At 35.6% G+C, this 13393-nt stretch overlaps 1 long non-coding RNA gene across 1 annotated transcript in view; it reads left to right on the top strand.

The window, feature by feature from the left end:
• The window catches only part of LOC129398399 (uncharacterized), a 232678-nt gene extending 219419 nt beyond the window's left edge, over positions 1–13259 (top strand). The window contains exon 4 of the long non-coding RNA XR_010112723.1: positions 12861–13259. This is a non-coding gene — a long non-coding RNA (uncharacterized LOC129398399). The remainder of the gene's footprint in view (positions 1–12860) is intronic.
• Positions 13260–13393: the final 134 nt, after the last annotated feature.

Genomic DNA, 13393 nt, shown 5'->3' with positions numbered 1-13393 from the left:
TCAATTGGAATGGTTAAACAAACTCTGTGAAATACTACTCTGTAATAGCCAAGAATAAACTGTTAATACATGCAACACCTTGAATAAACCTTCAGAGAATTATGAGTGAAAAAAATCCTAAAAATGTACACAGTATATGATTCCACTTATATAACATTATTGAAATAACAAAATTATAGAAATGAATAGATGAATGCAATGAAGAGCATTGATTTTAATTTTTTTTTGAAAAAGCAAAACTTGCATAGGTGGTTCACAAGATTACTGGCCAGCCATTAAAGGAGGGAGGACAATTAGGAAGTCATTATGACACACTGCATGAGGGATTAAAAGAGTCTAAATCTGGAAGCAGAAATGGGAGAAACTACTATGCCCATATTTCAAAGGAAGATTGACAGCACTTGAAGACAGAAGGATGTAGGAATTTGCTTTTCCTCTCAAATAACAGAAGTTCTAGTTTTTCTTGCTGTTTTTCTGTATCTATTAACCTAATCCAAATCAACAAAATAGAAAAAATATTTGCTCTAAAAACAACAGCAAAAGAACAACTGTCATGTTTTTAAAATCTCATTTTTATTTGAAATCTTCCTAAAAAGCATTTAATATAACCTAATAGTAAATCGCTGAATTTCTAATCCTGAATTTGCCACATGACAGATCAAGAAATTTATCTTCATAAAAACACACTGAATCAGTGATATCAACTCAAGGTTTTCTATAAGTCTGAAAAAAATATTATTTTTCTTCTTTTGGCATTGACGGAATGCTTGATCATGAAACTATATAGCCCATGACGTCATCAATAAGCAATATCATGTCAGTGAATAACTGTGTGAACAATTCTTTTCTTTTCAATACTTTGAATTTAGTTTCTAAACAACTGTCAGGCGTTGTTCTTTTTTCCTTTTTTTCTCATGCTAGTCTAAGATGTCAGGCATTGTTCTAATAAGAACTGGATCTAACAGACATACTCAAACCAGATTCACTTAAACAGTTGTTAAACAAATGTGATGTGAAATATAAATTTGGAAGGGAGCAGAACTATTCATTATAGAGAAGCAGTAGTGAAAATCTATATTGTAACTGGTCTTCAGGAGCTCCATAGCCTTGACAGGTATCACCAAACCTCATTATTTGGGACATGCCAACCTCAGAATTTCTCTTATCTTAAAAAGCTTTGAAATTTAAAGTATAATTCAACATGCTCAGATCTTTTATTTTACTCAGCAAATCCCACAAAAATAGTTATCTGAAGTTTCAACAACACATCAAGATTAGTCCAGTGATTATAATTACTGCCTAATCTATCAAATAGTTTTAAAAGTTCATTTTCTGTCCTCTAGATATATTCATGTGCCATAAGCATAGGTAGATCTGAATTGGAGTACCTTTAATTAAAATATACAACTGTGCTAGTCTTTAAAAAAAATTAAAAAGAATATATTCTAAGTGTACATTATTACAAGATGCAAAGGGATCTCCTTCTAGAAGTATCTTTTATTCTGGGAAATAAATAATATTTTACAGTAAGAAGGTATAGAGGCTAGCATTGACAAATAATTCTAAAACTACATATAAAATTTATCCTGACCTCTACCCATTTCTGTCCTTCCTTTCCCTCAAGGCAACAGTATTTCATACAAAGCTTAAAATGTCAGGCTTTAAAGTCAAGGAATAAATTTGTGCATTTATGGTGAACATATAGTGTAATTTAGAAATTGAATACTTTTGAGCTCTGAAAAATATGCCCCAAAGAACTGAATCATCTATTTATATACACTAGTAGGATGCATCATTGCTCATGAGAACACCTTCAATAGAAGTCAGTCATTCAAACTGAATTAGAGATGACAACTATGCTATTTGTTTCCACTAGTAAATTCTAATGTCTGTTTTTACTTCTAAAAACATTGTTCAATCAACCTAACTGTATAAAAACCTTTTTAGAAAGGCCAGTTTATTATACTACAAAAGGCTAGTAAACAGTCTTTGAGTATGTCTGAATATGTCACTATCCAAATCAAGCTACCACTGGCTTAATATAATTGGGGAAATAATAGTATGTCATTATCGTGCCCAAGGGTAAATAAAACTAAACTTCCATGTATTTGCATTGGGTTACTGTTAAAATGCTATAACTTCCTGCTTTCAAGAGAAACTTTAAAAAATTATACTTAAAATATTTGAGCACCTATATAACTGTTAACAAAACAAAACAACAAACCTTTAATTATAGAAGGCTTAAAAAATGTGTTCAGTTCTGAGCTGCACAATTTACCAGAAAGTTCGAGAATTTGAAGCAAGTTTAGAGAAGAGCCACAAGGATGATTAAAAGATTGAAAAATGGGATCTAATAATAAGAGAAACATTTAGACAAAGGGAAACAAGTAAGGACTTAAACTTCAAATTACTCAAGACAGCTGAGCAGCTGTTATCTATTGCCTTCTATCCAAGTCTTCCATTACTCCACTGTGGCTAGGAATAAGAGCAGCAAACCCTTTGTGTTTTCTGCATTTTCAAAGCAGAGGGTCATCTAAGTGCTGTGGAATATACTGTACAAATGTCACTGTGAGACTCCTGTCACTTAATTTCCTAAATTTTTCTTCTAAACGGTTGTTTCCATGGAGCACTGGATTTTAATCCTGAACTCTAGAGCCCCTATAGAGACAAACGCCAAGTAATTGTCATAATGTGTGGAACGTTTGAGACTTCTTCATTTTCTTACTTGACATACAACAAACTTCAATCATTATTATAGCTTCAATATCTGTCCAAATGAAAACTCATTGTATCACCACCACCATTTTTTATTTCCATGGCTAACCATATTTGTTCCAATTCCTAATAAGCTGTACATTTTATTTATTTTTAATAGACATTCTGTGGTGCTGTCTATGGCTTATAATCTTGAGCCCTATCTTCTGATTTCTTAGGGACACCCAGATATTGTGTCTTGCCTGAAGCGTTCTGAGTAAAACTTAAGTAAGTGTTCAATTAATAAAACATGTTATAAATTTACTTAGAGAATACGTCTCTTCTACCTAAATTCTGGTATCAAATATCACCTTTTATGAGCTTTATAGTATAGTTATTCTCTAACTGATAACAAATTTATAAAATTTCACATCATGCACAAATACTAAATATATCACCACCCTCTTCCCTTTCACAAAATGCTGTTTGGCATCTCTTGTATTTGAAAACTTGGTTTGCCCAGACTCTAGAGGATGGGATTTGGGCCAAAGCTGAAGTACCATCTAAAGATCACATTTTATAAAACACACACACATACACACACACACAAATTCCAAATTGCTTGCCAAATTTCATTGCTGTTAGCTTCCCACAATATTCTAAAAAATATCAGACAAACAGGCGTCAGTATGATTAATTCTGATGATTACTTAGTTTTTTTCCTACGCGCAGTGACCTCTGGAAGCTCTGAGTTCAGTTGACTATGCGTAGAGTCTCTTCAGTTAACTGAAATGTTTGTAAATAAATGATATCTTTTCTCCATTAACATGTCTCCATCTTGACCTACAAGAGTACATTGTATGGGTCATCTCAGATGACTAACTTGCCTTTTCCTTTAACCCACTGCAAGGCAGAAAAAAGCTCCGCGATACATAGAAATATTTTAAAATATATATGTATTCAGGCATTGCTGTAGAAAGTGAATTTCTGCTGAATTTAAGCCAAATTTTCCTATGAGTTTCTGTTTTTTGTCATGAATACCAAATGCCAATAAATAACAATAACGAATAACATTTAAATTTTGACTTACAGATAAAAAGATAGTTTTATTTGTATCATCTCATTTTACTGTCACAAAAATCTTATAGTCTAGATATTACTGTTCTCATATTACAAATGAGGAAACTGAGACTCAGGGAGGTAAAGTTAGTTGTTCAAGTCTCACAGATAGAAAATGCTTAACTAGATCTCTATCTCTTGTTCTTGGCTCTTGGTCACCATCATTGTGAATGTGCACATAAATGCATCCAACATGAATCTACACACAACTAGAGATGATGAGATACCTTTTAAATTGTGATAAGAAACTCCAAAAGCACAAGAAACAAAAGCAAAAATAGGCAAATGGAATTGCATCACATTAAAAAGCTTCTGCACAGCTAAGGAAACAATCAACAGAGTGAAGAGACCTACAAAAAGGGGAGGAAAACATCTGCAAAATGTATATCTGATATGGGTTAATATCCAAATTATAAAAGGAACTCAAATAATGAAATAGCAAGAAAACAAATAACACAATTCAAAAATGGGCAAAAACTTGAATAAACATTTCTCAAAAGAAGACATCCAAAAGACCAATGGGTATATGAAAGGGTCCTCAACATCATTAACCATCAGAGAAATGCAAATTAAAACCACAATAAGATATTACCTTACACCTGTGAGGGTGGCTTTTATTACAAATAAAAAGATAAACGTTGGTAAGTATGTGATGTAAAGGGAATCCTTGCATTGTTGGTAGGAATATAAATTAGTACAGCCATTATGAGAAGCAATATGGCAGTTCCTCAGAAAATTAACAATAAAGCTACTGTATGATCTAGCAATCCCACTTCTGCACATATATCCAAAGTAAGTAAAATCAATATGTCAAAGAGATATCTTCACTTCCATGTTCACTGCAACATTATTCACAATGGCCGATATATGGAAACAACCTGAGTGTCCATCAACAGATGAATGGCTAAATAAACTGTGACATACATGCATGATGGAATACTATTTAGCCTTAAAAAAAAGAAGGAAATCTTGTTCTTGTGACAATGTGGATGAACTTGGAGGGCATCATGCTTAGTGAAATAAGTCAGGCACAGAAAGACAAATATTACATGATCTCACGTATATGTGGAATCTAAAAATATTGAACTCAGAGAAGCAGAGAGTAGAATGATGGTTACTAGGGGTTGGGAGTTGGAACGTGGGATGGATAATTGAAAGATGTTGGTTAAAGGGTACAATTAGTATTCAATTACACAGAAAGAATAAGTTCTGGAGATCTACTGTACAGCATGGTGACTATAATAATAATACATAGTTACTTAAAAATTGTTGAGAGCAGAGTTTAAATGTTCTCAGCACAAATAAAATATGTATGTGATGTGATGGATATGTTAACTTGTTCATTAGCTTGATTTAATCATTCTACTATGTATACATATACTGAAACATCACATTGTATACCATAAATATATACATTTTCTTATTTGTCAATTAGTTAATTATTTCAAATGTGACAAGATTTCTCCAAATTCCAATTTGCTTAAAGGTCACTTCTCTGGTTAATAACATAGTACTGGCAGAAGGTTGTGTTTGTGCATTTCAGAGCAAAATAAAATAGTATCTATATAATTCGAGTTCCATCTATAAACTAGATTAGCTACCAGAAAAGAATCCTTGTTATATATCACTTCCTTAAATAATGAGATAATGCCTATATAACTAGAGTTCCATCCACAAATTATATCAACTAGTAAAAAGTAATCTTTTATCCATCATCTCTAAAAAAGGGATATATGCATTAGCTTATGCAATATTTACAATTTTAAAAATAATTTACTTTTATTTTCTTTCATAATTTAAAACTTAATTAGGGTACAGTTTTATCTATCATTTAATGATATTAATTCTTTACTTAAATACATGTTCAATTTTATATTAGTTAAATAACATTAGTTGGTATACTAACTCCAAAGTTTCAACAGCCTACAACAAAAGTTTATTTCTCGGTTATACCACAGTCTGACCTGGGTGTTCCTAGTAGGCTGCTTTTCTTCACAGGGTGATTCAAAGACCTACATGACTTCCACTTTAGGGCTCTCCCCTCACTTGGGGCCTCATTTTACACTATGTTGAGAGAAGGAGAAGAAAACTTAGAGAAAACACACCATTGACCATGCTGCTGCTTATGGCACCATTGGAGAGATCTACTCTCATGCCTCAACTAGATGGAAAGGGAACTGCAATTCCCAACTCAGCAGCTATTCCCAACTAAACGTTACACTATGTCAGGCAGTCCTGAATTTGGGTGGCTAGCTGGCATCTCTATGTAACTACGAAAATATATGCAATCTGCCTGCCTTTGTCCTATCATGCACAATTCATCGTTTTTTCTCACTTTATGTTGTATATCTAGTCTGAAGTCCAGGTAAATACACTTCACTTGGTATGTGAATCCAATTTGAATTTCATTGTTAATTGTGAGTGCAGAAAATGAGAAAATCACTTTCTCTCTCAGAGTCAATTTTCTTTCCATAAAATGGGGTTTAGGAGTTCAACATTTATCAAACCATCCCTGAACTGTGATGAATGAATTTTATAAAGCAAAGAAAGATAAACTATGTAATAACAAAATTCTGGATATTTGTTCATTTCAAAGCATTTTGTGTCTAATATACACTTGTTTACTTTGCATGCTTTGCACAACCATCTAGTGAAGAGGATGAGACCTAGAGTCACTTTTTCCATTTGTGACCTTGAAAAAAGAATGAAATAGTGCTCTTTCATTAAATAGGGACAACAAAACCTATAACATGGAGTTTGCAAGAATTAATGTGACATATTAAATGTCATATTAATATAAAAATGTATGTGAATTTTTTAACTGTATAGTTCTTTATAAATTTTATTATTTTTATCATTATAACTTATTATAAAAAATATGCAAAAATCTCCTAGCTTTAACATCTTTCTGAGAGAAGACCTCTCTTAAGATGATTGTACTTCAGACATCCTTTATGGAGCGGATATATGTTGACAAGTGTGAAATTCCTATAAACTAGGAAGAACAGGAAAGTATGGAAACACTAGCCACAGGTCCAGAAGCTCCAACACTCCTGCATCTGTGGCTAAAAAGCACATATGGTAAGGAAAGAAAACGGCAAGAGGAGATGTATTTATAGTTTTGCTATCAAATCTAGGTAATATATTTATATATGTCTGTGTGTATTTTTTATTTTAAAATATTTTGTAGACTTTTAATCCACAACATGCTAGTTCTCATTTTGAAATCAAGCTTATGTCTTTGACCTCTAGCATTTTAGCAAACATTTCTACTACAATCTCTCCCTACTCAAATAGTTTCTGGTAGTCAAATAGCTTATTGTGTAGGCGATAAGCACCAGGGAAGAGAAACTCTCAATATAACTATTAGCTTGTCCAGCTGGCACAGATTGAGAGAGATACCAATAGGTTTTTTGAGTAAGTGGTTTATGTTATGGAGTCTCAGATCACCCACATAAAACATTTGTCTGACTGCTAAACCATGTGGAGTGCTTATGTATGTGAGCACTCACAGAGACACAGTTAATATCATATACAATGTGTAACTGGAGACAGGTACAGTCTTTTTTTTCCAGTGGTAGTGTGCTATAGATTGTTATTTCATTGAGACATAAATGCTCATATAATTCAATAATCCTACTATATCAATTTATATTTTAATTGGTCACTGAGAAGAAAGTGGAAATATTTTAAATTTCTATCTTTTCCAATCTTGAGTCTTAAAATCTGTCAGGAAATAACCTGGTTTGCATAGGAAATTGTACTGAAATCCAGAGGCCTATGTACTATAACCCAGGGGCCTAGGAGAACAACTATGATCCCATAAATTGAAAAATGCGTTTAAGATTTACAGTTGGAATCAATCAAATCAATGCTTTTTTTTCTAAATCGGATGTCTTATCTACCACATGCAACTAATGACAATCCAAAAGGGAAAATGAAAACAATTGGTTTTAATAGCATAACTCAATACTACTGTGTCTGAATTTCGAATTTCTGGGTTACCTGAATATGCCGTTTACCATAAATATCACTGTGTGACTTACAAGAATGAGAATTTTTGGATAATGTTTTTTTAAAAGCTAAAATTTGTTTGTCAGATTTTCTTTTTCTTAAGACACTGTGATACAGTGGGGAAAGTCTTGAATGTGGATTCAGAAGCCATGAATGTTTCATTTCTGTCCCTTGCTCTCCATTTCCTTAGACAAGTCTCTTAGTCTCTCTTAGCCCAACTGACTCATAGAGATATTTTTTCTTCATGGAGTTGTTGTAAAGATGAAATAGAATAATGTTTGTAACGTTTAGTTTCCGGTAGGTATTAGGTAGTGCTGTGAGGTATCTCAATTTGAGTCTGAGAGTACACTGGACTTTTGGGGGCATGTTTAGGAAATTGGAAAGGTGGACCCTCCAGAAGTCTATTTGCAATGGGACTGGGTGGCCCCCAGAAAATTCTTTTTCTGATGGAAAAGATAGTCTGGAATAATGAGCTTAACGGAAAGCTTTGGTTACTGGAGGTGAGAGGAGATCTGAGTAAACATGGCATCTCTTCCTTGGATTTACCTGTTACTTCAGCCCTGCTGGACTCTCATATAGGACACGTGGAAAATGAAGAAAAAAATCAGAAGAGAACCTTTACTAACATCTCAGTGAAGACTTTAGAAGAGGAGCAGCACTTCTTTGATCGCCCTGAAAGAAGCCTTTCCCATTTGAAGCAGAAACCTAAGGAGTTTTAACACACGAAGGCTCCAGTACCCCAGATGCCATGAGGTTGGAGGGGTCTGGTAGACACTGAGGCACCCAGCAGATGCCGAACCAGGACTGGAAAGCCAACTTCATCATCAGTGTGTGTTGGGCAATCTGGGGGAGGGAGTTCCCAGGAAAACCAGAGGGATTCTATCCAGAGAGCTGAGCTCTTCTATCAGCAAGCAGGGATGTGGCCAAGGAAATTATTACCATTTATGTGACTGCATCTGTCACTATGTGCCAGTGATGCATGGGGAAAAACTGAAAATACAAAAACATATTGTTATGTCATACCATTAGTCCATTTTTAATTGTTTTTTAAAAATTCATGTTTTGTACTCTCAAAGACTGAAAATTTCTGTGAAATAGGATGTGAAAATTTTCAAATGATGTTGCCACATCATTTTTTTTCTTTTCTCAAAAATAAAAAAGGATGTGAAAAATCTGGCCAACACACATGTTGGACATAAAATGAGAATTCTTTTTAAAGCCAGAAATACCTATTCATTTCATTCACACATTCACTAAGCTACTAAATCTGATAGTAGTTCTGAAGGATACTAATTAATTATGGTTTTAATAAAGAAAACAATTGAATGAACACACACACACACAACATACACGTGGATTGTTGAAGAAGTACTGAAACAAATTTGAAAAATAGGCTTTCGAATGTTTATTTTCTGGTTTTGTTTTTCTCTTTTGTGGCAGTGTAGTATAAAGGAAAAATCACAAGCCCTTCAAATCTAACAATTCCTGATCCTTCAGCTTAACTGGTTGTGATCCTTAGAAAACTGACCTCATTTGTAAAATGTTACAGAACAAAATTAGATAATCTTCATGTGGCACCTAGCTCAGTGCCTGTTACATTCAGCAGAAAATGCTGTTTTTCCACCTTCTCAATTCCCTGTCCCCATTCTTCCCAAGCATACCTTTCCATTCCAAGGATCCACAAATAAAGCAGCAAAATGGTTAAGAAATGGGTCTGTAAGCTGTTTCTGACAAGTTATGCTACATTCTCAAGGCTTCTGTTTTCTCATCTATAAAATGGGGATGACTGCACTTTCCACACAGATTTTTATGAGCGGTAAATGGGTTAAGTCATGTGAAGTTCTGAGAAGTGTGAAAGTTCTATGGGAACTTTTTTGTCATTCCTTTCTTTAAGACATAGAAGAGTACCTGGAACAAGTAGGTACAAAATAAATATTTGTAATCAACGAATAAACGCCGTGACATGCTTGCTTCTCTTTGTCTAATACAAACTATCCCTTTGCAGACTGTGGGACCTGTGTGGGTGTGTGCAGGGCAGAGGTTTACAGGCTGAACCTAAATGGAAATAAGGAAGCCTCCCCGTGACTTCTCATGACTCAAACTGTATTTTCTGTGACCCACTATCACATTCCTCCATAGTAGATATGCCTGCCCTGTCTTGCACAGGCACAGATCTGGGTTCAATGCTTGAGCACTGATCTCTGTGCCAGTGTGTCTCCATGCTGCCTTCTGTCCAGGCTGGCTGAGGGTGGAGCTGCTGAAGAGCAGTTTAGTTGCTGTGGTACATTGTGTCACATAATAAAAGATCCATGGAAAGAATCACTTTCCGCCTTACCTTGTGAATACGTATCTTTATTATAATGAGCTCTCTTTTACACACAAACTTTCAATATTTTCTAGTCTCTCAACAGTAATATTATAAATTCCGGAGTTATACAAGGAATGTTATAAAATTCCTTTGGTCTGGACCACCGTTTAAGAATACCTGAACAAGTACCTAAGTAGATTAAGTGCTACTGGAATGTGGTGTGGGTCTTGATGATTCTCTTTGATGACTGCTAGCATGCTAGCAGATGGTGCTTACTAGATATAATGTAGATTATGCACTAGGCAATTCAGGCTCAGTGTAATTAAGCTGCTTTAAAAGCAAATTATAAATTCAACGTACTATTATTATGTGGCTCTGAACTTTGCTTTATGAAACTCTGTGAGACTCTATATGCCCTGAGTTGTATTATTTTTCTAATATGCTTTTAAGTGCGGTCCCTTTGTACAAGTTGAGTATCCCTAATCCAAAAATCCGAAATCTGAAATGCTCCAAAATCTGAAACTTTTTGAGGGTAAACATGATGTTCAAAGGAAATGTCCACTGGAACATTTCAGATTCCAGATTTTTGGATGAGAAATACTCAACTGGTAAGTACAATGTAAATATCCCAAAATTTATTTTTAATAATCTTAAATCTGAAGCACTTTGGATAAGGGATATTCAACCTGTAGTTAATTGCAAGCAAACTTAACTATATTAAAATGGTCCTCACTAATCCTCAACATGCCATGCTTTAAGAAGACTAATAGAATGAATCATGAGGGTGGGATAGGAAGGTCATGTGATGTTTTGACTAAGGCAAATGAAGGAAACCCACCCCTTTCAGCCTCTGCGTGCTGCTTTGTTTTCTACTCTTCCTTTGTGATGAGGCAGCAAAATGTTTATGATGAGAATCACTGAAAGTGTCAGCCACATGCTGAATGAAAATAGCCAGATCAGCAGCCAGGAGGATGCCATGCCCAACATTGTGGAGGGACTTGGAGTTTAGTAATTAACACGCCATCCCCCAAGTCAAACATGAGATGACAATTGCTTGGGAAAATATTTGAGAGTGTTTATTTTTAGAAAATTGAATTCATTGCTTTCATTGCTTTGATCCCTTCTATACTACAATATGCCTAGTGAAGACTTCTCAAGATAATCATTTTCTTCTTGAAGCTGACCAAACAAGAGATTGTACAGTTCCTCATCTTAGCAATCAAAGAGACCTAGTATAATTCAATCATGAATCACACTCTATTTCTGTAATAAATGTGTCTAATCGTAGATGCTTAAGTGCAAATGCAGGAAACAATCTTATTTGTGATTATGTGTGTGTGTGCATATGTACATGTATGTTAAAATTCCAGATCTAAACTTTTTTTGGTACTTTTCAGGGTTGCAAGCAAAATCATCCTTAAATTGAGAAATAGTGATTGTGATAGTCTTAAAAATACTCTAAAACCTTTACCGTATTCCCTTCCCCCCAAAGAATCTTAGAACTAAGAACTTAAGCTTTCATTTAATTTGTTAGGAAAATACAAACTCTAGTTTGTAAATGCTAAGGGATACATGAATAGAAGCATTTCTTCCCCAAACTGAGAGCCTTGGGACTTACAACTCTGGTTTGTCAGATATCACCAAAAGGTCTATTGAGAGGTTTATTGCTGCAAACACACACACGTGTGCACACACACACATGAGTCAAGTCAGCTGGGAAATAACACAGAAATAATGGGTGACGTGTGGACTTGACTGAGTCAATTATAATAAATAATCGCATTGCTTTAATTTAAGAGATCAAATGATGGATGAAGTAACACTAAAAATAAGTCCTTTTGGCCAGGCATGGTGGCTCACACCTGTCATCCCAGCACTTTGGGAGGCCAAGGCGGGCAGATCACGAGGTCAGGAGATCGAGACCATCCTGGCTAACATGGTGAAACCCTGTCTCTACTAAAAATACAAAAAATCAGCTGGGCATGGTGACGGGCACCTGTAGTCCCAGCTACTCGGGAGGCTGAGGCAGGAGAATGGCGTGAACCCGGGAGGCGAGTTTGCAGTGAGCCGAGATCGCACCACTGCACTCCAGCCTGGGTGACAGTGCGAGGCTCCATCTCAAATAAATAAATAAAATAAAATAAAATAAAATAGTCCTTTAAACTGTTTTACAATGATCAGTCCAGAAGGTGCAGCTCAGTAACAATACCCTGAGGATTCCACAGCTCAGCATATCTTGTGGAGCCCTGAAGCAGTGATTCTTTACCCCTCTTGGGTATCAGACCAGCACTGAGATTCTCACCAAAGCCCTAGACATTCTCATCCGAAAATGCAGAAACACATACAAAATTTTGAACACAATTCCTTTAGTCTGACCACTGTTTAAGAATACCTGAACAAGTACCTCAGGAAGTCTTTTCCCTTGAGGGGTCTTACCCAGCCATCATCTGGACTAATAGTCTTAAATATGGAAGCCAACTATTCTTATGTTTATAAGGTGGCATCAATGAATGCACTTAGCATGCTTGATAAAAATACAGAAATAAAATCCATATATATAGACATTACTAAGTGTATCGACATCCATCTGTATTAGAGTATATGCTTTACATTCAACTGTGAGATTTTTAATCAATTTTCCATAATTCCAAATCTCAGATTTTCTTTCCAAATAATTGGAATGTATATTTTTAAAATACCAAGTTTGCTTCTTTTCTTCCCCCAGATCCCCGTCTTCAGAGACCAAGTTTACTACTTAATGACTGAACACTTTATCTGCAAAACCCCTGATCCACTGACTTACTGCGCTAATAAAACTTACTTCCATAATAGCATGTTGTTACGGGTGAGTTTTCGTTCTTAGCACTCCCAAGATGGTGGCGGCCACTCCCAAGATGGCAGCAAGCCTTTTGTTCCCTGATCTGGGGTTCTTGGCCTCACGGATTCCAAGGAATGGAACCTTGGGCCATGTGGTGAGTGTTATAGCTCTATTAGAAGCCATGGATCACAGAAGAGAACCGTGGAACCCAGCAACTAGTGTTCAGCTCAGTTGGGACGAACCCAAGGACTTAGCTGCGCAGGAACAATGGTGAGCCTCTAGTCCTAACGGGAGCCACAGCGGCTGCCTCGCTGCATCAGAAACGCAACGGACACCCTGCCCAATCTGGAGGGGTGGAGGGCAGCGAACAGCAGTGGTGGACGGTGAGCGAAAGCTCAGCTTGAGGCAGAACAAACACGGACCAGAAGAGTGTGCAGTTG

The sequence above is a fragment of the Pan paniscus genome, chromosome 6 (assembly GCF_029289425.2).
Source record: "Pan paniscus chromosome 6, NHGRI_mPanPan1-v2.0_pri, whole genome shotgun sequence".
Taxonomy (NCBI): Eukaryota; Metazoa; Chordata; class Mammalia; order Primates; family Hominidae; genus Pan; species Pan paniscus.
The sequence above is the reverse complement of the archived record's forward strand: the minus strand, read 5'-3'. Positions and strand labels throughout refer to the sequence as shown.